Below are 21,876 nucleotides of genomic sequence, written 5' to 3'. Positions count from 1 at the left end.
ACCTAAAGACCACCTTAAAACGTTGGAATTTCGAAAAAAGTTTAATTGTTTTTTTTACTTCTAAAATCTGGTAGAATCACCCCCCCCGAAGTTAGTGCACTTTACCCACGGACACCCTGTATATAGGCAAGGGATGAAAGTTGATGGGAGGTAATTGGATTTCACCGACATTAATGGATATATATGATTTATTGACTTCCGATCATATAAAATTGATAACAGTTTTCAGAATGGATGAATTTGAGAAGATGACTTATTATTAAATATAATTTAAGATTTAAGTTGGGAATTTATTTTTACTGTTATAATTTTTTGGGATACTTAAGGTTTTTGATATGTAGGTACACAGTTGTATCTTTAGTGATTTAATAGCTAAAAAACAAAAAATACTTATTTCGGTTGTGCGTGTGTCCTACGTAACGCTGGCACTCTGGAACATGGTTTTAATTTTAGTGTCGTTTTCTAAATTGGAACTGATTATGCAAGAATTCAGACAAGCTATATAGTACCCAACTATTATTCAATATTTTGACAGAAAATTATTTTATTTGTCGATTTTAAATTAGATTATAATTGTTAAAAAAGTACCTGTAGAAATGAGATTCCTGCGACAAACATGTGGTAAAACCATGCATGACCGCGTGACAAATGTGGACATCGTGATATTTAAAATGGGACAGACATATTGAATCGGTTAAAGGAAAGATAAACAAGTTGATTTACTTTTTCAAAAACGTGAGAAATATACTGAACATATTTGATATTAAGAATATATACCTCGCAATAGCACAATCTATAATGGAATACGGCATTATTGCCTGGGGCTATGCCAGTAAAAAATACATAGACACACTATTTAAAGCTCAGAAAACCTTAATAAAAGTAATACTTAAAGTACCAATACTAACACCCACTTCAACCATATTTAAACAATTCCCAGTGTTGAAGATTCAAAAACTATATTCAAAACAAATACTTACTTTCCTTTACAAGAACCTAAACACATTTAAAACTTCACAAACTTCTCGCAATACCAGAACAAGACATGCACACCAACTACTAATACCAAAAACCAACACATCCTTTGGACAAAAACACTACAGATTCCAGGCTATAAAACTATTCAATTCACTTCCAACACAATATAAAACATCTAATCTTACAGAATACAAAAAACACATATGGAACTGGCTACAATCCTGTTAATATTTAACTTTTTATATTTCACTCTTTTGGAATAACTATGGAAAAACTACTGTTATAACTATGGAAAAATCGATTTTATATTTTAATTTTTAATGTTTCTATGTGTAACCAACTCCACTGTATTGTTTTAGAATTATATAACTTTACAATTGAAAAAGTTCTCCACAACACAGGTGAACTCCTAGCGTGGAGGACAATATACTATACCATTGTTTAACAAATATATTAAAGAATAAATAAAAAAATAAAAAAATAAAAATCCGTAAATAGTGCAAACCTGATGTAAACGTAATGAATAAAATTAAGAAAGGGACGCTTAGATGGTTTGGGCATGCAGAATGTATGAACGAAGAGTGTAAGGATAATATATGATGCGAAAGTGAAGGGTAGAAGAAGTAGGGGACGCCTTAAAAAGACACGCAAGGAGAAAACTTACTGATATAAAATATTGCTAATTTATTAACAATTTCTGCAAATTATTCGTATACCGGTTAAAAATGGGACTGCAGGCCTTTAGCGAATGAATTGACATGCTTCCTAATAAACTAAAAAGTTTTATGGCGATGTCGGAAGACGTGTTCATAAAAATTGTAATATTTTCGAGTTTCGTCGTTGTGTACTGTCAGGACAAACGCAGGTGCATGAACACCTGTTCCGATGTATTATGAATGTACTAAGAGCTTATTCGGAAACGGAATGCTTTCTCGTTTTTAATAAGATTTTAATAAATCAGCAATACTCATTTTTATCCATGACCAAATTCTTGAATCGTGCCTATCAAGAGTAATAACAGAAGGGAATGGGAGACGATGGACTATGTATAAACGTGAATTAAGCAAGGAGTTGTTTGTTGTTTCGGTCCGACCTCTCTGACTACCCCTGCGAAAACGGTGGTTAGTTAGGTAGTTTAAAAAATAATTATTATCGTATTTTATTTTGTATGTGAAAACTGGCCAAAGGCTGAAACACAATCTGTTAACATTTAGTGAATTATTTCCTGAAACAAAACTAATTTCAACAAACAATAGATTGAAATGTTGGGTTAGTTTGAAATGAGTTAAACCATGGCTTAAAGTTTAAACCATCCGGTCTAATTCAAAGAAGGACCAAGAAAAAGTTAACAATGACGATTTTAGCAAAATCTAAATTCAGTCGCACAGTAAGATAGCTAACATAGGCTCGCTTTGAAACAGCACAAATCGAAGTGAAAGGTCGGTAAATGAATTATTTCACGTAAATAGATAAATGAAAGTTTTCATTTCAGGCGTCTCTGCTGAAAAGAGTTAAGTCTTTGTTTTCCAGTGACCTCCTGTCTCATGTTTAATCGGTATCTGATACCTAAAAACAAGGGTGGTCAACTTTGTTTCAAAAGAAACAAAAGAAAAATCAAAAGTTAACCAAGTATGGCGAGGAGAAAGATTGCCGTTCTAAAGTTGGTAATATAAAATGGATTTTTCATGATCTTTGAAAGTAATATTATGTCACCGCGGCATATGAGAAACAATTTAAATAAAATATTATTCAAATAATAAAGGATAATTGTTTCCACATATAAAAAAATATGTAATGCTTGATAATACCTCACAAAATTATTTGAAAATTTTCGGTATTTAATTTTTATTTTTTTGAATTTTTTATATAAAAATGTTTATTTGGATTAACATTGGACGTAAGAGGGTATTTTTTAAATAATAAATTAGTAATAAAAAAATGTTTCATGTCAAAAATGCACGTTTACAATATAATGATAAATTCTAAGGTACAAACAAATAACATTATAATTAAAATTCATAGAAATAAAGAAATAATCTACTATAATAAATCTTTAAAAATTCGCCGTACTAGTCGAAAACATGTCAGTCAGTACCAGTGTTAATTTGAATGAACATTGAAATTCATTTACAATATTTTGGCAAATGACTGTGAACAGTGAATTGAACTGATGTTATTATTATAGAACACATATTAATGCGTTAAAATATTTGTTATTCTAGTAGAAAATATTGATATCTCACCTTAAATCAAGGAATCAATGTCGGCAGAAATTCGACGAAACGCCCAATTAGCAGATGTCAAAATATTTATCGTTGTTGTGGCGGGAAAAAGGATTTAAACAGAGCGGAAAAAATAGATGCCACAGAAAAGATTACAAGCTATAAGAAAAAAAAACATGGCTTTTCTAAATCGCTACCGTTACGGTAAAAAAATCACAAAGTTTGTGTTAATTTGAAATAGATAAAATATTAATTTTTCACTTGTAGCATACACTTTGTGGGTATACATAATAATAATAATTAAAATAAAATAACTTTGTTTGAATACCACTTTATTGTATATATTTATAACCAACCGGTTTCAGTTCAACCCGAACCTTCATCAGGTGTTTTACATAGAAACGGGAAAGGTCTACGCCTCAACAATTTAGAAGCACTCGAGATAAAAAAAATCCCTAAAAGTCAATAAAATCAATTTATTAAATAAACAATTAGATTTACCAAACAGCCCCATTTATATATATTTCCATTCCCTGCACCTATGTTTACCCCCTCTCTCTTACCTAAGTCTTCCACCCCCAACAAAGTTGATGTTCTCTCTCCCTCTTCCAGCTTAACTATAAGTACCCATACACCTCTGTAATTAATTTAATATGTTTTTATTAACCCTGATGAAGGTTCGGGTTGAACTGAAACCGGTTGGTTATAAAAATATACAATAAAGTGGTATTCAAACAAAGTTATTTTATTTTAATTAGATAAAATATTCTTTAGTTCAAGTTTTAAAAGACATTTAAAAACAGGCCTCATCCTAATACTTCGTTTATCAGTTGTGTAATATTGTATTTATCGCCTTTCATGACGTGACCAAGGTAATAAATAGAGTTTTAGAACCTAAATGTAAACGAAATTAAAATTTCACCATTTCTATGATAAATAGAGCCTATTTCTAATAATAACTTACACAAATGAGTATTTTGTAAAAACACCTTCAGAAAGAGGACGACTCTTCACTGTTCCCGCGGGAGACCATAATTAATGAAAAAGGATTTTATAACAAAGAAAGCAGAGTGTTGTTAGTTCTTACGTCCTTGTGAAGAGGGTACCGAGCGCCCCGTGTACCTCCCCCCACACCCCCCACACCCCCCACAGGGGGGTGGAACTCTACCCCTATCAATAACACCTCCACAGGTACGCCTCAAAGCGGCCATATCATTATTTTTAATAACCGCCAAGGTCAAGGGTCGTTGATTTATTTAAGATTTAAGGGTAAGAAGAAATTCCATGAAACTTGATATCAAAATAAAGAAACCTAGGTTAAAGTTTCTAAATGATATTATGTAACAAGAACTGTTTTTAAAATGATTAATCAGTGAAATTACTATTTTATTTATATCTTTAATAAGTATCGGCGTTCATTATTATATGTTGACAATGAAATGGAACTGAATATAGCTGCAAATATAAGTGCGAAGTTATAAATTTCACTAAGAACACCAACAAAACCCTATATTCATATAGCATATTATGTTTTCACAATCAGGAAACAGTTGAATCAATCAAAGATTTAGGAATTATATTCGACAACAAACTATCGTTCAACCAACACATTGTAAGTAAATCAAATAAATTACTTTGTTTTATTGTAAGATCAAATAAACTGTTCAAGAACTCTAATAGCCTAATAATTCTATTCAATTCGTTAATCCGTAGTGTTCTTGAGTATGGGTCAACAGTCTGGAATCCACATTATATCACACAGGTATATCACACATTATAGACTTGAAACTGTCTAAAGAAAATTTACACGGATTTTGTCTTATAGATCAGGTTATTATTTTAATCCTATGCCTAGAATGTCTAGATCATACAACGATATTGCTAAAGCACATGCTTGCATAGATATTTTAGTAAATAATATAACTTGTTTCATGAGATATCTCCACGATTTCTGTACCTAAAAAGAATAAAAATATAAAACAAATATTGTTTGTTGATTTTTGATGGTTTGATATTTTCTATTATATACCAAATTTAAACATATTTTTAAAATTATTGTGTCTTGTAATCTCTGTAATTTTAGGCTTTGTATAAAAAAAATATATTGTTTTGATAGTGGTTGTGCAAATGTGATTGCTGCAGACACATTAGTCTAGGGACATTTATATTTGTATGTAAATTTATTTTATACTATACAAGAATGTACTTTAAATATCGTGTTTGTGTCTCAAATAAAAATAAAAATAAAATAAAAAATAAATTAAATATGAATACGTACCAAAAATATGCATTGGATAAATTAAGGCTTTTCCCATAGTTTCACTTGAGTAGAAATATAATAAAATAATTAATTACGTTTCAAAAAATACATGCGTTAAATAATATTAATACATAAAAATAAAGTTTTATTAACTTTTTTCTTTCAAATAAAATTTGTTGATCCAAATTGTCAAGTGGAACATGTGACACGAAGATAGAAGATGGAGACTCCGCAGCAAGAATCCTAGGTGGTGAAGAAACTGGACCAGCTGCTGCAGCGAGAGAGTCCACCGCGTCCACCAACAGTGCCAGCACGAGGTTCGTCATCCGTCCAGGTATGTGTCTGCTGCTAATAAAGCTTAAATTATTGCTTATATTATGATTTTTTCACCAGAAAAAATGTCGAATGTGTCTTTTCTCGGAAGAATTTTCAATTTATATATGTGTTTCAGACAAATAATTATTGCTAATAATATTTTATTCTTTGTGATATGCGTACAAAAAAACCTTTTCTCTTAAAAACATTAGTTTATCATTAAAAAAAAGATTGAAAATACTTTGCGAATCACTTTTGACTGCATGAATAAAAAAATAATAAAAATTGAAATTACTTTCTGAATATCTTTTGAATCAATGAATTTTACTTACTTAACATATTTAACTTACTCAACATGTTTTACTTACTTAACATAATTTGCTAATTTAAAATATTTTACTTACTTTACACATTTAACTTCCTCAACATATTTGACTTACTTAACACAATTAACTTACTTAACATATTTTACTTACTTAACTTATTTTACTTACTTAACATATTTACTTACTTAACCGAAATAACTATGTTCAATAACTAAATATTGGAGCTGCCATTATCTCACTTCCTTCTGACACTTGAACCCTTTTATGAATTATAAAAAAACCCTTTAAAAAAACACTCAATTTTTTTTTACCTTTCCGTGATGGAGTTTGTATTGGGAACGTTAAAAACAAACAAATAATATTTCTGACGCAAAGCCGAAAGCTGGTGCGTAAAATTACTTAAACGACAAACTTAACGTAGTATTTTTTTGCACGTGAATTAGGGATTCAATTTATTTTACTACCTTTTCTTGAAGCTAAATAAATGGTTGGATAATTGATTATTACTGAAATATTTCCATTTCTTTCGAGGTCGTCCTAATTAGCCTTAGTGCTATGTCATCTTAAGGGATGCTGTGTGGAGAGTCTCTATAAGGAAAGGAAATGAAAAGGAAGGGAAGGAAAAATGTATGAGGAGTGGGTAGGAATATGGGGGTCAGTGTGTCTAAGAGTGACGTATTAATTCATTCCTCCAGCTGCCGTACATTGCGATGGATCGAGAGAGTCCGACCGAAGAGGAAAAAAGACCTCCCTCAACTAGTTTCTCTCGATCCGGCCGGTGGTGGGCAGACGCATTCGCCGCCTAGACCTAGATAAACCAGACCCCCCCCTCGAGCCTGGGCACCCCTGCTAAGTCACCAAACGTAGCGAACCACTTGGGGTGACTTATGGCACATGTGTTCGTTAAACAACAAATGGTTTCCGGGACGGCGGTACCCGTACCCGCCTCTCAAATTGTACATATACATGAATAAAAATAATAATTTCTAATGTGTGTCTTTTTGTACCTATCTATGTGAAAATTGGGTTCAATGAACTTTATAACTGGAATTTGCTTTGATTTTCAATATTGGAATTCGAATGTTGGAACGATTAAGACAAGCGATAAAATAAGTACCTACATATTTTATTATAATTTATTATTAAAAATTCTGTTCGAAATGAGTGTTTCTTTTGCTCAAAATTTTGACAAAATTTCTGATCGTCTTTTGAAAGGAAATGATCCTGAGGCCAATATTTTTTTATACACACATTCAGCTTCACAAATACTAAAATTATAATATCCCGTGATTGTTAAGGTCTGTGCTAGACGTATAAATAAAACCAAGCGTGCGTATTTAAACGGGAAAATTTAATTAAATGGGAAAATCTAAAGATAATATTTATTTGCTGAGAGATTTTTTTTTTGTTTAGATTCTAATGCAAAGAAAACAGTTGCCTATTCTTAAAATAAATATAATTTGTTTTTATGATTGTTACCTACGTTGTCTTTATTACTAAACAAAGAGCAGATCTGCCGCAGGGTGTGATTTAAGCATATTTGTTTGAAAATAACATTTTTGTTTTATTATTTCAATGTGTTCTAACTAACTAACCATCAAGCCGTTTTGCTGCAGGGGTAGGCAGAAAGGACGGACCGCAAAACAACTCGGTCTTGGCACACACTACTTGCCTCATTCACATTCATACATCGTCTCATACATAGTCTTCTATTATTTTGACTCTTGACATGGCCCGACTCAAGTATCTGATTCACTCGGTCGTGCTATGTCTTCCTCTGGCGTCCCCAACTTCTGCTACCATTCTCATTTGTGTTCTAACAACTATTACAAAAAAGAACACGAGTGAACCATATTTTGGTTTAAAAAACGTAAGTCATATAGATCAACAAACGCTGATTTTGAATATATACGTTTTATTATATACATACTAGCTGTACCCCGCCACGCGTCCAACAGAATGCGCTCTTTAAAAAAAATGTATTTTGACCTGTGATTGAAAGAGACATAAACGTCCTGTGATTGGTCAGCGGGTTCTGACACATCTTATACCCTTACCTCACGGGTCGGTCGGCTGCTTGCTGCGAAGACTCGCACAAGGTTTACCACTGTGGTATACAAAATATTTTAAAAGGATCCATGTTTTTTTGGAAATCTCGTTAAATATTTAAATTGGAATTTGTTGATTTGGTACGAATCCGAGTGAGATTGACCTTACTGTTAACCGACAAAACCGAGGTGCTTCTGACGTCAAGTGTATCCCGTCAGATTTCGATCGATTTGTTGGGCTTTTAAAAAAGCAAACTTTAAACATTATTTTAACCATGAAATGAAATTCAAAGTTGAACGTTTATAAAAAATACTAGAAGTTGAATAGAATTCCTTATTTGAATTAAATTAATGTTCAGCACGATTCTCGCTATTTCATTTAACTTTCAACTTTATTTCCTCTCAAACTTTCCTACAAAGACTACGAAAATAGGCATTTTGTCAATAATATGTTATAAGTTAGTATTTGATGATTTGTCAATCGATTCAGAGATATCAATAACAAGATATTTGTGTTATTACAAGTAGCCATGTGATATTACATCACAAGAAAACGTTTTATAACTACATAGAATGCTGGTTTTTAATATTATATTTGCCACAATTGTTAAGGGGTGAAAACAGTTATCTTCGATTTATTGATTGAACTCTGGATAACTCTAGCTACAAGTTATCTCTAAATGTTATGCCTACACACTCTATAACTCTCTTCAGATGTGTATAAAAACAGCCAGCATAATCCAAATATTCAAAGTAAGGCTTTAAAAGAATATTTTTTAAAAACGAAAATACGTAATTCTTGTCGTGTTGTCGTGTTGTTTTGTTTCTTTCTCTCTCCTTTTCTATCCCCTGTATTTGTAATCGAGTATAATCTATTTTTTCCAATGTATTAGTGGGTAAGTACCTTCTTCTTAATTCTTACCTTGGCTCTGTGCTTATGTGTCTATCCCTGTCTGTTTCCTTTTTGTTTTGTTCTACTTAACCTTCCTAATTCTTTCTATTTGTTTTTCTATTTGTGTACTGTTTTGTATGTGAAACTTATAATTATGATAGTTTTCCATTTTTGTACTGTTTCGTATGTAATTTTGATATCAAAATACCAATGTAATATTATATTTATTAACTTCCACCTGTGTATTGTAGGCTCCTCTCATCCTACAATTAGTTTTGTAACTCATCGGGGTTGCTATAGCAAGACAAAAAAATCTAAATAGTATAAAACAAAGACGCTGTCTGCGTCAGTTTGTTTGTGCGCTTAGTTCTTCTAAAATACGCAATAGATTTTGATGGGGTTTTGACTATCGTTTAGAGAATTTCTTCCGGAAGATTTATATTTATAGAAACCGTACAACGTAAAGATTGGAAAGCAGCCAAATTACACAATTTTATACTACTGAAAACACCCTTTTCGCATTGTGTTTCCTGAGCTAATTTGATAAAAGAAAGACATTAAGATAACAAGACCGCGTGCTTTATTTGTTTTTCATGAAATTTATAGAAAGTGAAGAAAAGTTTATGTTTTGTAATCAAGTCGTAAACAATAAATTTTCAGGCGCTAACGCTGGCTAAACCTTATGACATACATCGAAATAATATCGTACGTAACTGCAAATCTTTAAAAGGCCTCACAACCTCAAAACATTACCCAAACCATTTATAAGTCCCCGAGCAACATTTCAAAGTCTATTATAATACTAGTGGATCCAGCAATGCGTTGCTAGTGCTAATCAGCAATGTGTTTTTGATTTGAAAATTTGGTCGCCTAGAAATGTTTCAGATGCTTTAAATAAATACCGCAAGTATAATACATCTTGGCCTTTGAAGTAATGGAGTATGTTATATTTATATATATTTTATATGAGTCTTTTTATAAGCCCAGAAGAAAAAATTTATAAGGTCTATGAAAACTGCTTTAAAGTTCAAAATTTCCTACTTACGAACCCATTTTCGGTTATGGTTTTATTGTATAATGTGGAAAATTAAGTTATTTATAAAATGATTGGAAAACATTTAAATATTTATGCTTGAAAATCCACAAAATAAAATAAAAGGCACTTTTTGGCCATGTTTTTTTGTTGCATAAATCAAAACAGCTGGATTGAGTTAAGCAGGAATTTAAGCCTTATCGCCATCTACGTAAGGAGTGTTATTGATGGCGGATCGATTCATAATATTACACGGCGTAATGCATCGCCTTAAGTATTCATAGGGCGTCTCCGACTTCTCCCACCATTCAAACTACTAATAATAACAAAGGTTGAAATTAAGTTGATAAGTTAATTATGTCCATATAGATTGACTACTTTTCGAGTTTTGCGAGCGCAAACATACGCAGGTTGAATTGTTATATATTATAAAAGATAGATTACTAGCAGATTTTAAAAATTGTTGAGCTCAATTGTTAAGTCAATAATAGTCCTAAGTCAAGTACCTATGCCTGGCAAAGGAATTCGATATCTCCTACTTGATTAATCTGTTTGACTCTGCACAGAGGATGGAGGTTCGTTCGATCAACAATCAGTTGTCAACAGATCGATTGCAATATCAAATGAACAGAGGAAACACAGGCACGATGTGTTTGTATTACTAGTAATACAATGGAGGCTGCTCGATCAGTATACCAACGAGAAATACGACTGAAGTTGAAATGAACACCAGCTTATGATTGATATTGGCCTGCCAGCATGATAATGAAGAATTTATTAGTAAAGCTGCAGGTATTAGTTTTTCCTATCCTCGCTTCTTCAAGACGCATATTATCCACAGTAGAGATAAACCGATAGAGGCGTATATTGGGAGTGTTCATGTGACTAATGTAAGCTCATTTTTTCCTTACTCCTGCTGAAATTGATTAAGGGAACTTTTTCATAAAAATAAAATTAACTTTGAAGCCAAAATACCCAACTAGACAGAATTTTTTTTAAATAAAAAGCCATAAACAAATATCCAATTCGAATTTGCGCTAGTTTATTTATTTGTGTTTTAAATTAAGAAAATATTGGACATTAAAGAAGACGATATTTTCTTGATTTTTGAGGTAACTTTGGCAATTATCGTGAGTTAATGATAATTCTTAAATAATATATTTTACCCTGCCCACTTTTTAAAAATATAATGAAATATAAATTAAAAAATATAAACTATTAAAAAAACGTATTTTGATGGCCTTAAATATCACTCACAATGGCGGTATACACAACACAAATTTATCGAATAAAATAAATTTAATTTACAAATGGCGATATACGCAAAGCACACATTTTTCGAATATAAATATAACTTACAAATTGTGATATTCGCAAAACACAATTTTGTAGAATATAAATTTTGACTTGAAGAACGCTTTTTACGATACTGAAAAAAAAAAATATCATTAGATTAGAAATATTTATTTGCGCTAGTCAACAATTTAATAATAATTACCATCAACCCACAAAACATGGCCAAAGTTGCTCTAAGTGTGCCAAGTGCTACCAAAAAATACATAGAATTCTAATTTGAAATTTTTGAAATTTTTTCAAAGGTCTTTATATAAGAATGCATGGTAAGTACTCGCGATTCACGGATTTTCCCGCTGAGACGAGCTACGAAAGTCTCCAGTCTAGGAGGAATGGGGCCCTTTCAGTAACATCGTTTAAAAATAATTAACTATTTGCTAATGAATGCTAAAATTTGTTGGTACCGAACAACTACCACCAGTGTCGACACCACGATCTACTATGTATTTCTATGTCCACATCGCGAAAACAGATGGTTATGCATGACAAGAAGTGTGGTGCTGCTAAATGACATCTCCAGGTCTCTTGACATTTTCAACATTGGCCTTAAAAGATTCAATGTTCTGTAAAATACAGAGTGTCCGGAGGTAAAGTGAGCACACCTTAGGGGGGTTTTAATTAAAAAAGATGAATGACTTTTCTAAATACTTCCAATGTTTGAAGGTAGTTATTAGGTAGAAAGTTTGAATTGTTTAAATGGGAAAATAAACATTGAAATTTCGAAGAAAAAATATTTATCTTTTTTACTTCTAGTTAGCGCACTTTACCCCTGGCCACCCTGTTTAAAAATTCAAGTTATCTAAATGTATTTATGTATATTATAATAGCATTACTAAATACTTGATAATCTAAATACTTAATTGCTTATCTGATCAAGAAATAATGTTGGTTTTTGAGAACGTTTAAGAGAAGTGGCTACGCCCCCTTATTTCTTGGTTTGAGGCCAAAATTGAGAACAAAAACAGAAAAATATTTATTTTAAAGTCTGAAGGTATAGTTAATATCTAGTACGGATGTATTTGTGTTTTAACTTATAAAATATAGGCTGGTAATGAATTTTTTATTTTTATTTTTTTTATTTTTTTATTTATTTCTTTTTTTGGAAAAAAGACAAACATTCCCGGGTTACGAATAACCTGACAATATTTGAAAATCTCCTACTACCACCACTGTAAGCTGAAAATGTTGCTTGTGTTGTGATGGAGGACTTAGCCAGCCGAGGAATTGAACACACTACGCCTGGGTGGGACCCAAACGCGATGTCAACTCGGCCACCGACCGCACACCCACTTGGCACACCCAACAAGCAGAAGGATATTGATCGTATAATGCAGTTAAACATCGATGCCATTGCTTCGGGCTTGGAAAAATGATTTTTTTAATACATCTATTTTTCATTACATTTAGGTAATAACCCACTTCCAGGATAAGAAATTCGACAGATAGACTCTCGTAGATGACAATGCATTCTATAATTTTTGGCAATCACGCGTACACACGCATTTTTCTGAAATTGTATGACATTACGGCAGTAATATACGTTATTATACGAAATAAATGTTGGTCCTACCCAATTGGGATTTGGTTCAGTTGTTAGCACAATTGACTCCAGTACCTGAGGAGGAATATTTAATCCAAACCAAATAAAATTATATATGTTTGAGTTTATTTTTTATTTTTCCTGGTTAATTTTTTCATTGGGCTTAAATCAAAAAATTGGAATCGAGAGATCTGAGATTTCTGTCAAATGGGTATGCACTTTACAATGGATCGCACTACTAAGGATTTAACTGTTCAGTGCATATTAACAAATCTTATCCTATGAGCCCCTCCTTGACCGACCTCTTCTTTTCACCCAACCGCGAAACGGCTGATTATATAGTTCTACTGACTTTAAAGGAACACATATAAAATACTAATTAAGTTTACAAAAACTATAATTGAATTAGGCAACGGAAAACTTTGTAATGAGAACTAAAAATAATTCTCAATGATTAATCGCTTTTTTCACTCTTGCTCTTATTAAAACCAAGGAAGAATTTTAATGCTTTTCTCGCTCTAATTTTCACAAGTTTCTTATGTGACGTAAGAAAAGCTTGTTACTCCAGAAAATGTTTTTTATAATTAGCAATTTGTACCGTCGCGTCTTGCAAAACAGCCGTTAACTTATCACCATATTTTCCATAATAAAGTGTAACTACAGAACCACTAGATACTATTCAGGAAATATCTGAAAGATGAGCGGACGCTTGACTTTTGTATTGCATTATTTTTTTTCACGTGACACAATAATGGGGTTAACGCTAATGAAAGATTATTATCACCACGTTTTATACGTTTACACTCACGTGCATCCAAATTAATAACACATTTGCACTAACATGAAGGCTGAAGACAAACTACATGACCATATTTTTGAGCATATTGAAATAACAGGACCCTGCGCAGGAAAGTAAAGTTCGCTAAAGCAAGGCAAAGGTTTGCAGCGCAGTACATACGCCGACTTTTCTACGCAGGAAATGAATGTTCATTTTTAAATAAACCGCCTAGCGTATCGACGCTAAAAATGAGTGAGGTGGGTAAATTAAAACACATTTGCAAAAGTGTTCAACTAAATAGTGTAATAAAATAATACATTTTGGAAACAAGAACGTACTGTTTTTTACCCGATTTAGGATACGCAGTTAAGTTTTTTTACTTGTAAATAGGACTAGATTATATTTTCGTGGAATGGTGATATTACAATGCGAGTTGCCTGTATACTGTTCGATTCATTTATTGACAAATCACAGAAAAGGCGACGGTAATGTCCGCGCGAATTGCTTTGTTCCCCTTTTCCCTGATTGGCTGGTATATTAATTTGAATGTCTATGTGTGACTGCACTCAATTCTGTTTGTGGATACGTCCAATAGAATAGCACGTAAAAATACCGTACGTTGAAAAATAACAGGAATTAATGATTTTGGATTTGTGAATGAGAAAGTATTAAAAAAAAAAAAAAATACAAGACATGATATATTCATACCAATCAAAATGTCACCGCCGGGTACCGGTCACGGGTCGGTAAAGATTCGCCAAAAACCAAGTGCGGTATACCGAGAGCCGGCCATAGACATACATACAAAGACGCGTTATGTTCATATACATTTTACTTTCTTAACTTAAAAGTAAGTGTAAGCATAATTTTAACGAAACGCATAAGAAAAGAATAGCCACAACCAATGTATGAATGAAATGGCTATCAATTACATCATTCATTGATAAATGGAACGGAATGCATTTTAAAGAGATAACCATTCAAAGAATATGTGTGCGGGTGAAACAGCCATATTATTATGAACCCCTCGTTTCTGTATGCGCTCTTCACGACACCGTTGCAAGCTTAGCGGCCCGCCAACGGGCCAGTATATTTATTGAAACCCTGGTCAAACTATTCGTATTCCGGATGAAAACGGGACTTCAGGCCTTTTTTACGAATGAATTGACAGGTTTTCTAACAAACTATCAGTAAAACACGAATTTGTTATGGGGATGTCGGAACACGTGTTCATACAAATTCTAATATGTTTCGCATTTCGTCATTATATTAAATAGGATAAATGCAGTTGCAGAACACGTGTTCCGATATATTCTGAATTTACTTTACTCATTTTTCTCCATGCTCAATTAGCGATTTGATTAGGTATTAGTATTATTTATTTATATTACTTTTCTTATTTTATTACATTATTTCAAAAAAACTTTTAAAAATATAAAAAGCAACATTTCCGGGTTACAAATAATCTCAGAATGTTGAAAATCCACCCACTCTCAACATTATAAGCGGAAAATGTGACTTGTGCAATTATGGAGGATTAACCAATAACTACCACACTTCCAACCAGTTGGTTGTAAAATTTCAAAACATGTAATTTTCACTGTAAAAAGGTTTCGCCTGTAGCGCTTTTCGGTACATCCTATCATATTTCTTTTAATGGTGAGGGGAGTGGGGGGCGTTGAAGAATATTGAATATTGATCACGTGGGCGGTGAGCCAGATAAGGTTGGGAACCTCTGCTTTAAAACGTCTGTAACATCACATTAAACAATCATCGTTCTACCAAAACTGTACTTGTAAAATAATAAGGTCGTTTAAAATCAAATTTTACGAAATCTACACCAAGGCCAGAGCACTTCTTTGATGGTCCTTCCGAAATTAAATAAGAATATAATCAAAAGAATAAAAACTTATTATTATCAAATTAATACAAATTCTTCCTAATCTGATTGTAAAACTCTTGTATAAGAAAAAAAAAGTTTTTTACTTGAAAAATCTGCGTTAAAGTCGTCGTATAAAATAATGTATAGCCTTTTTTAACATTTTGTTTTACTGCCCACATAAAAGTTACATACATTTTCTTCATAGTGGCAAAACGAAAGTTCATGCTCATTGGTAATAAATAAGATATGTGATTCCATGGTGACGGTTTTCCTGAACTTTTGCGACACTTTTTTTTAATAACACATATTTTACTACAAAAATATGCTAGAATGGCCAGGAAAAAACCTTTTTTCAAAAATTGTGAGAATAAGTGCCGGAAACTTTACCATAGAGACTACTTATGGTTTCCTAAGGGACCCTTGTAGTATTTGGGGTAATACCCTTTTATGTAGAGGAAAGGACACACTCAAAGAATAGAACTGCATAATGTAGGAGCGATGAAACAAAAAGGTTTAGTAAATATCCAGTACACTGGACATCCTTTAAAACACAGTCAGTTTAAAAACAATTGGGAGTGATTCTAGCAGAGTCTGGAGAAGCGAAATAATTCGTTAAAATAGGTGTTTCGTTCTTCATCTTCTTCTTTCGTATGGTGGGGGGGGGTCAGAGGGGGACATCTAGGTCTGAGAACTAGTCTAGGGCATCAGGCGTCGCCATGTGAACCTCATCAATCCCGCCGGGGAATGAATGGAGCGGGCATTTGTTGACCACATGTTCGGTGGTTTGCACCGCACCATATTCACACATCGCCGACTCTTTAAGACCCCATCTGTGCATCATGTGGGCACAACGGCTATGGGAGCACCTTAACCTATTGATGGTGGACCAGGTTCTGCGAGGCAATGAGTCTGCACCGCACAATATTCACACATCGCCGACTCGTTAAGGCCCCATCTGTGCATCTGTGCAGTCCAGTCTGTCTCTCGGTGGGGTCTTGTATGAGATGGGCATTTCCCAGGTGGCCGTTTGCCACTCAAGCTTCCACCTATCTTCTGGGGTGAGAGGTAATCGGATGAGCCTCTCTCCTTCCGCCCAGAAGGGCTTTCGGGACTTCGAGCGGCATGTCGGGTGGGAGACGACATCTTCGTGCAAAAGTATTGCGCTTTTTTCATGTATTCCCTCGATGTTTGCAATTTCTCGCCTGATGTTTGGCGGGGTTATGTTGTTTGGTTAAAATTAATGTACGGATAATTTAACATCTTTGGTTTAAGTCATATGTTGACATAATATCTATCTTCTATTTAAATTGTGAGGAATGTGGAGATCCGCAAAGAGTGCAAGGCTGATGTAAGCGTAATGAGTAAGATTAAGAAAAGGACGCTTAGATTGTTTGGGCATGTAGAGCGAATGAACGAAGATAGGAGTGTAAGGAGGATATATGATGCAAATGCGAATGGTAGCAGAAGTCGAGGACGCCCGAGGAAGACATGGCACGATCAAGTGAATCAGATACTCGAGTCGGGCCATGTCAAGAGTCAGAATAATAGAAGAGTATGTATGAGACGATGTATGAATGAGGCAAGAAGTGTGTGCCAAGACCGAGTTGTTTGGCGGTCCGTCCTCTCTGCCTACCCCTGCGGGGAAACGGCGTGATGGTTAGTTAGTTAGTTAGTTGTCTATGGCGGCCAAGCGGCGTGGATTTGATTTTAATACAAATTTACTGTTTGATTCTGAGACTGATGTAATTTTACACACTTGACCTTCATACAAAAGGGAGGTCGTGGAAGGTTTATGCAGCAATTATAGTGTGGTTTATTTGGATTCCAACTCAAAGTTGTCCCAATGATTCACAACTGAATTATATCAAAATCTTTATCCGACATTATCACTATCAGGTAAGTAAACCTTATTTCAAAAGTGTTTACATGAGTTAATTCTCACTCAAAACAGCCAATATCCTAGAAACGGGCAAAATTATTATGTCGCAACTATTGATGTATTATATTTAGATGAGATATGAACCGTAAAAATAGGTTCCAATTTTTTTACCTCCAATTAACCTCCAACGCTCTAACTAAAAGTACCAATCCGTACCAAACGGAATACGTTTCTACGAGATATCAGTATGCAATAGCGTCTCTAATTGTATAGCTCTATGGTAGCATCACTTTCGAAAACTGGGGAAATAACAAATTTTAAAAAAAAAATCTGGCAATAAGAAGACAACAAGATATGAAGAAACATGACGGTTCAGACAATGTATACATGGATGTTATAGTCAAAACATGTGGTAAGCAGATTATTTATCAACAGCAAAACCATACAGGGGGTGACATATTACGCTATAAGTTTTATATAACTCTATATTGCTCGCCGTACAATGACCTGTCATACCTAAAAAGATGATATGATATAAGTGTGGGCGTAGAGAAAATATGCTGTATGATCTGCTAGCCAGGCTATATTTGAAAATTATAAGACCCCCCTCTCCTACCTACGGCATGAGAGGGTATCGGAACAATTTACGGAGCGCCGTAATTACGCGGCTGTCATCTATCAAAGTGACAGATCCCATACAAAGAATTGATATTCCGCTGCAGTCCCCCAATTGATCTGACCCCTCTCCGCTATAATCTTCCCTCTCCTGGGGAAGATTATAGACTAGTGTGACATCCCAACATATAATACGTACATGCCACGCCCATTTTATGCGCGCATAATATAGCGTAATGTGTCTAAGGCTTAATTTATGAGATTAATTGGATCACCTTGATTTCAGCGACTCGCAAAGATATTTTACTGAAAACTTCAAAAAAATCCATAAAACCGTTATAATTACTGTGAAAATTTTAATTTAATCTAGGGAAAAAAAACAGCTAAGATCTTATAAATGTAAATAACGATGACAAGATAAATTACGTAAATATCAAATGTCAGCCGTCACGCGCATCCGCGTATTTTGATTTGCGACAGCGCAGACAGCGTAAATTTGACATTTTTAATCTTGAAAAAATCTGGTTAAAAGTAACGGTTTGCGAAACGGTCACTAATATTCACAAATAATTTTAAACATTATTTCGTATTAAATTTATCACCTGAACAGTTTGATAATATTCATTAAGGTTCCTTAGTAAGCGTTCGAAGTTGGTTTGAGAGGGAGATATGTAAATATGAATGTTAGAGGGAGCTCGCCAATATTAAAAAACGGTAATATTTAATCTATAATGTTGAAAACATTTAATAAAACACGACTCGCTTGAAATATAGCAAAAATCTCTCGAAAAAAGCTTGAAGTTGCATTTAAAGATACACTGTGAATTTTTTCATACCTTAAACATATTAAATAACAGAACACAAGGTGTTTTTAAAAATTTTCGGAGCTTACTTTGCGATTTTTTTCTATTGAGAGAATTTCATATAATTACCGTTTCGGCTTTACAAATATATAGATATTATCTTCAAACATAACATATATTTTTTTATGAACTTAAAAACTTCAAGTGTTGAAGATAAATATCTTATAAATCAGTAGAAATTTGGAACGCGGGGGGTTAAATACATCTAATAATAATAATAATAATAATTGGATAATTTGTAGAGCGCCGTTTTTGTGAAAAATCACCTCAAGGGCGCTGTACAGTTTATTTCCTAGGATCTACATTTGTTATTTTGACCAACTGTGCCAGCACGAGGTTCGTCATCCGTTCAGGTATGTGTCTGCCGCCAATATAGCGCTGACATGTGTCTGCTGCCAATAAAGAGCGCCGACACAACATCCTCACATAGACAACAAACCTTGGCAGCACCGCTGTGACGCTCGACAAAGACAGAAGATGGAGACTCTGCTGCAAGAGTCCTAGGTAGCGAAGGAACTGTACCAGCTGCTGCAGGGAGAGAGACTACCCCGTCCACCAACTGTGCCAGCACGACGCTCGTCATCCGCTCAGGCATGTGTCCACCGCTAATATTGCGCTGACATGTGTCTGCTGCCAATAAAGAGCGCCGACACAACATCCTCACATAGATAAAAGACCTTGGCAGCACCGCTGTGCAAAATCACCTCATCCTAGTCTACCCTAGTCTCTCCAGTCACCTCCCAGCCTTTCATGCCACCTAGTGCATCCTCTCGACCCTTTCAGACTCCTTCCTGGCTCCAATACCTAAATAAAATCCAGCAAAAAAAATAAAAAAATAAAATTCTTTCTATTGTCGTGATCCGACGATTTCACACCTCTGTCTCAGACCCTTAGGGCTCGCTTATCGCAGGCTATCATAAACAAAATCTTGAACCAAAGTCAAAGTGAAGTTTATGTGTGTCATCTGTAACAAAATACATTAAAAAAAAAAAATGGGTGTGTCAAGCCTACGCAAGACAGAAGTGAAACTTCTAGTATTCTTCTCTCTCTCTCTTTTCATTTCATTCTCTCTTTTTTTCTGTCTATTGACATATTTATAAGTAGCATGTGATAAAAAAAATTAAAAGTTATAAAAAAAGAAAAAAAAAATTAGTTAAAGCGGGGATCGAACCTCGGTTCTTCACGACCACAGTCGTGCGCTCTGCCTGTAGACAGCGAAGATGAGTTAGGAGAGTGAGTTAAACTAGGTATATAATATTAGCTAGGCTCCTATAGCGAAATGATCCCGTTTTTTCGTCACGGTCATGAGTCGGTTTTACTCCGGTCCTCGAAATTGCATGACGCGCGTAAAGAAGTTTCACTTCAAAAAATTCCTGCAAAGTTATGGATGTAATTACGATCTTTTTCAAGCGCGTATGTAATGATTATTTTTATCAACGTCGCATACACCTTGCTAATGTTTTCAGTATTATTAGGGCTTTTTGAAGTGAAACTTCTTTACCCGCGTCATGCAATTTCGAGTACCGGAGTAAAACCAACTCATGACCGAAACGAAAATGCGGGACCGATTAAAGTTCATTTGATCTAGTCAAAGTTTTGAAGTAAAATATAAATGCTTCTTAGCTCATCTCGACAACTGGCGTTGGTGGTGTAATGGTCAGCGTAGTTGCTTTCCAAGCAGTTGATCCGAGTTCGATTCTCGGCCATCGCACATTATTTTTTTGTTTTTAACGCCTTTTTTTTTTTCAATGGTTGACCATAATATCAATCCACTAAGTAATATTTTAGGCCTGTAGCATACTTGAAAAGTTAAAGAATGATATAAAATTTTTTATGATGTTAACGATAAAAAAATAAAAAAAAACATAAAATTACCATAAAAAATGGGCCAACGGCACGCGGTGTTCCCAAGCGGTCACCCATCCAAGTACTGACCGCGCCCAATGTTGCTTAACTTCGGTGATCGGACGAGAACCGGTGTGTTCAACATGGTATGGTCGTTGGCAAACGCTAAACAATATTAATTTCTATTCTACCTGCCAATAAATATATGAAAATTAGTATAAAAAAGCCCTAATAATACTGAAAACATTAGCAAGGTGTGTGCGACGTTGATAAAAATAATCATTACATACGCGCTTGAAAAAGATCGTAATTACATCCATAACTTTGCAGGAATTTTTTTTTTCAATGGTTGACCATAATATCAATCCACTAAGTAATATTTTAGGCCTGTAGCATACTTGAAAAGTTAAAGAATTTTATGATATTATTAATGATAGTAACGATAAAAAAATAAAAAAAAACATGAAATTACCATAAAAAATGGGCCAACGGCACGCGGTGTTCCCAAGCGGTCACCCATCCAAGTACTGACCGCGCCCAATGTTGCTTAACTTCGGTGATCGGACGAGAACCGGTGTGTTCAACATGGTATGGTCGTTGGCAAACGCTAAACAATATTAATTTCTATTCTACCTGCCAATAAATATATGAAAATTAGTATAAAAAAGCCCTAATAATACTGAAAACATTAGCAAGGTGTGTGCGACGTTGATAAAAATAACCATTACATACGCGCTTGAAAAAGATCGTAATTACATCCATAACTTTGCAGGAATTTTTTTTTTCAATGGTTGACCATAATATCAATCCACTAAGTAATATTTTAGGCCTGTAGCATACTTGAAAAGTTAAAGAATTTTATGATATTATTAATGATAGTAACGATAAAAAAATAAAAAAAAACATGAAATTACCATAAAAAATGGGCCAACGGCACGCGGTGTTCCCAAGCGGTCACCCATCCAAGTACTGACCGCGCCCAATGTTGCTTAACTTCGGTGATCGGACGAGAACCGGTGTGTTCAACATGGTATGGTCGTTGGCAAA

General features: G+C 34.0%; 1 protein-coding gene and 3 non-coding genes across 4 annotated transcripts in view; all 4 read right to left on the bottom strand.

Moving 5' to 3' along the window:
* LOC149421947 (uncharacterized) overlaps positions 1 to 21,876 on the bottom strand; it is a 312,802-nt gene that overhangs the window by 89,622 nt on the left and 201,304 nt on the right. The gene's annotated exons all lie outside the window — the stretch shown is intronic.
* Positions 20,871 to 20,989, bottom strand: LOC149421958 (5S ribosomal RNA). Its single transcript, XR_016302574.1, has one exon. It is a non-coding gene; the product is annotated as a 5S ribosomal RNA (ribosomal RNA).
* LOC149421957 (5S ribosomal RNA) lies at positions 21,313 to 21,431 on the bottom strand. The gene has a single exon (XR_016302573.1). It is a non-coding gene; the product is annotated as a 5S ribosomal RNA (ribosomal RNA).
* Positions 21,755 to 21,873, bottom strand: LOC149421956 (5S ribosomal RNA). Its single transcript, XR_016302572.1, has one exon. It is a non-coding gene; the product is annotated as a 5S ribosomal RNA (ribosomal RNA).

The sequence above is a fragment of the Hesperophylax consimilis genome, chromosome 8 (assembly GCF_061612785.1).
Source record: "Hesperophylax consimilis isolate HC1 chromosome 8, BYU_Hcon_1.0, whole genome shotgun sequence".
NCBI lineage: Eukaryota > Metazoa > Arthropoda > Insecta > Trichoptera > Limnephilidae > Hesperophylax > Hesperophylax consimilis.
This window is presented reverse-complemented; position numbering and strand designations above follow the sequence as displayed.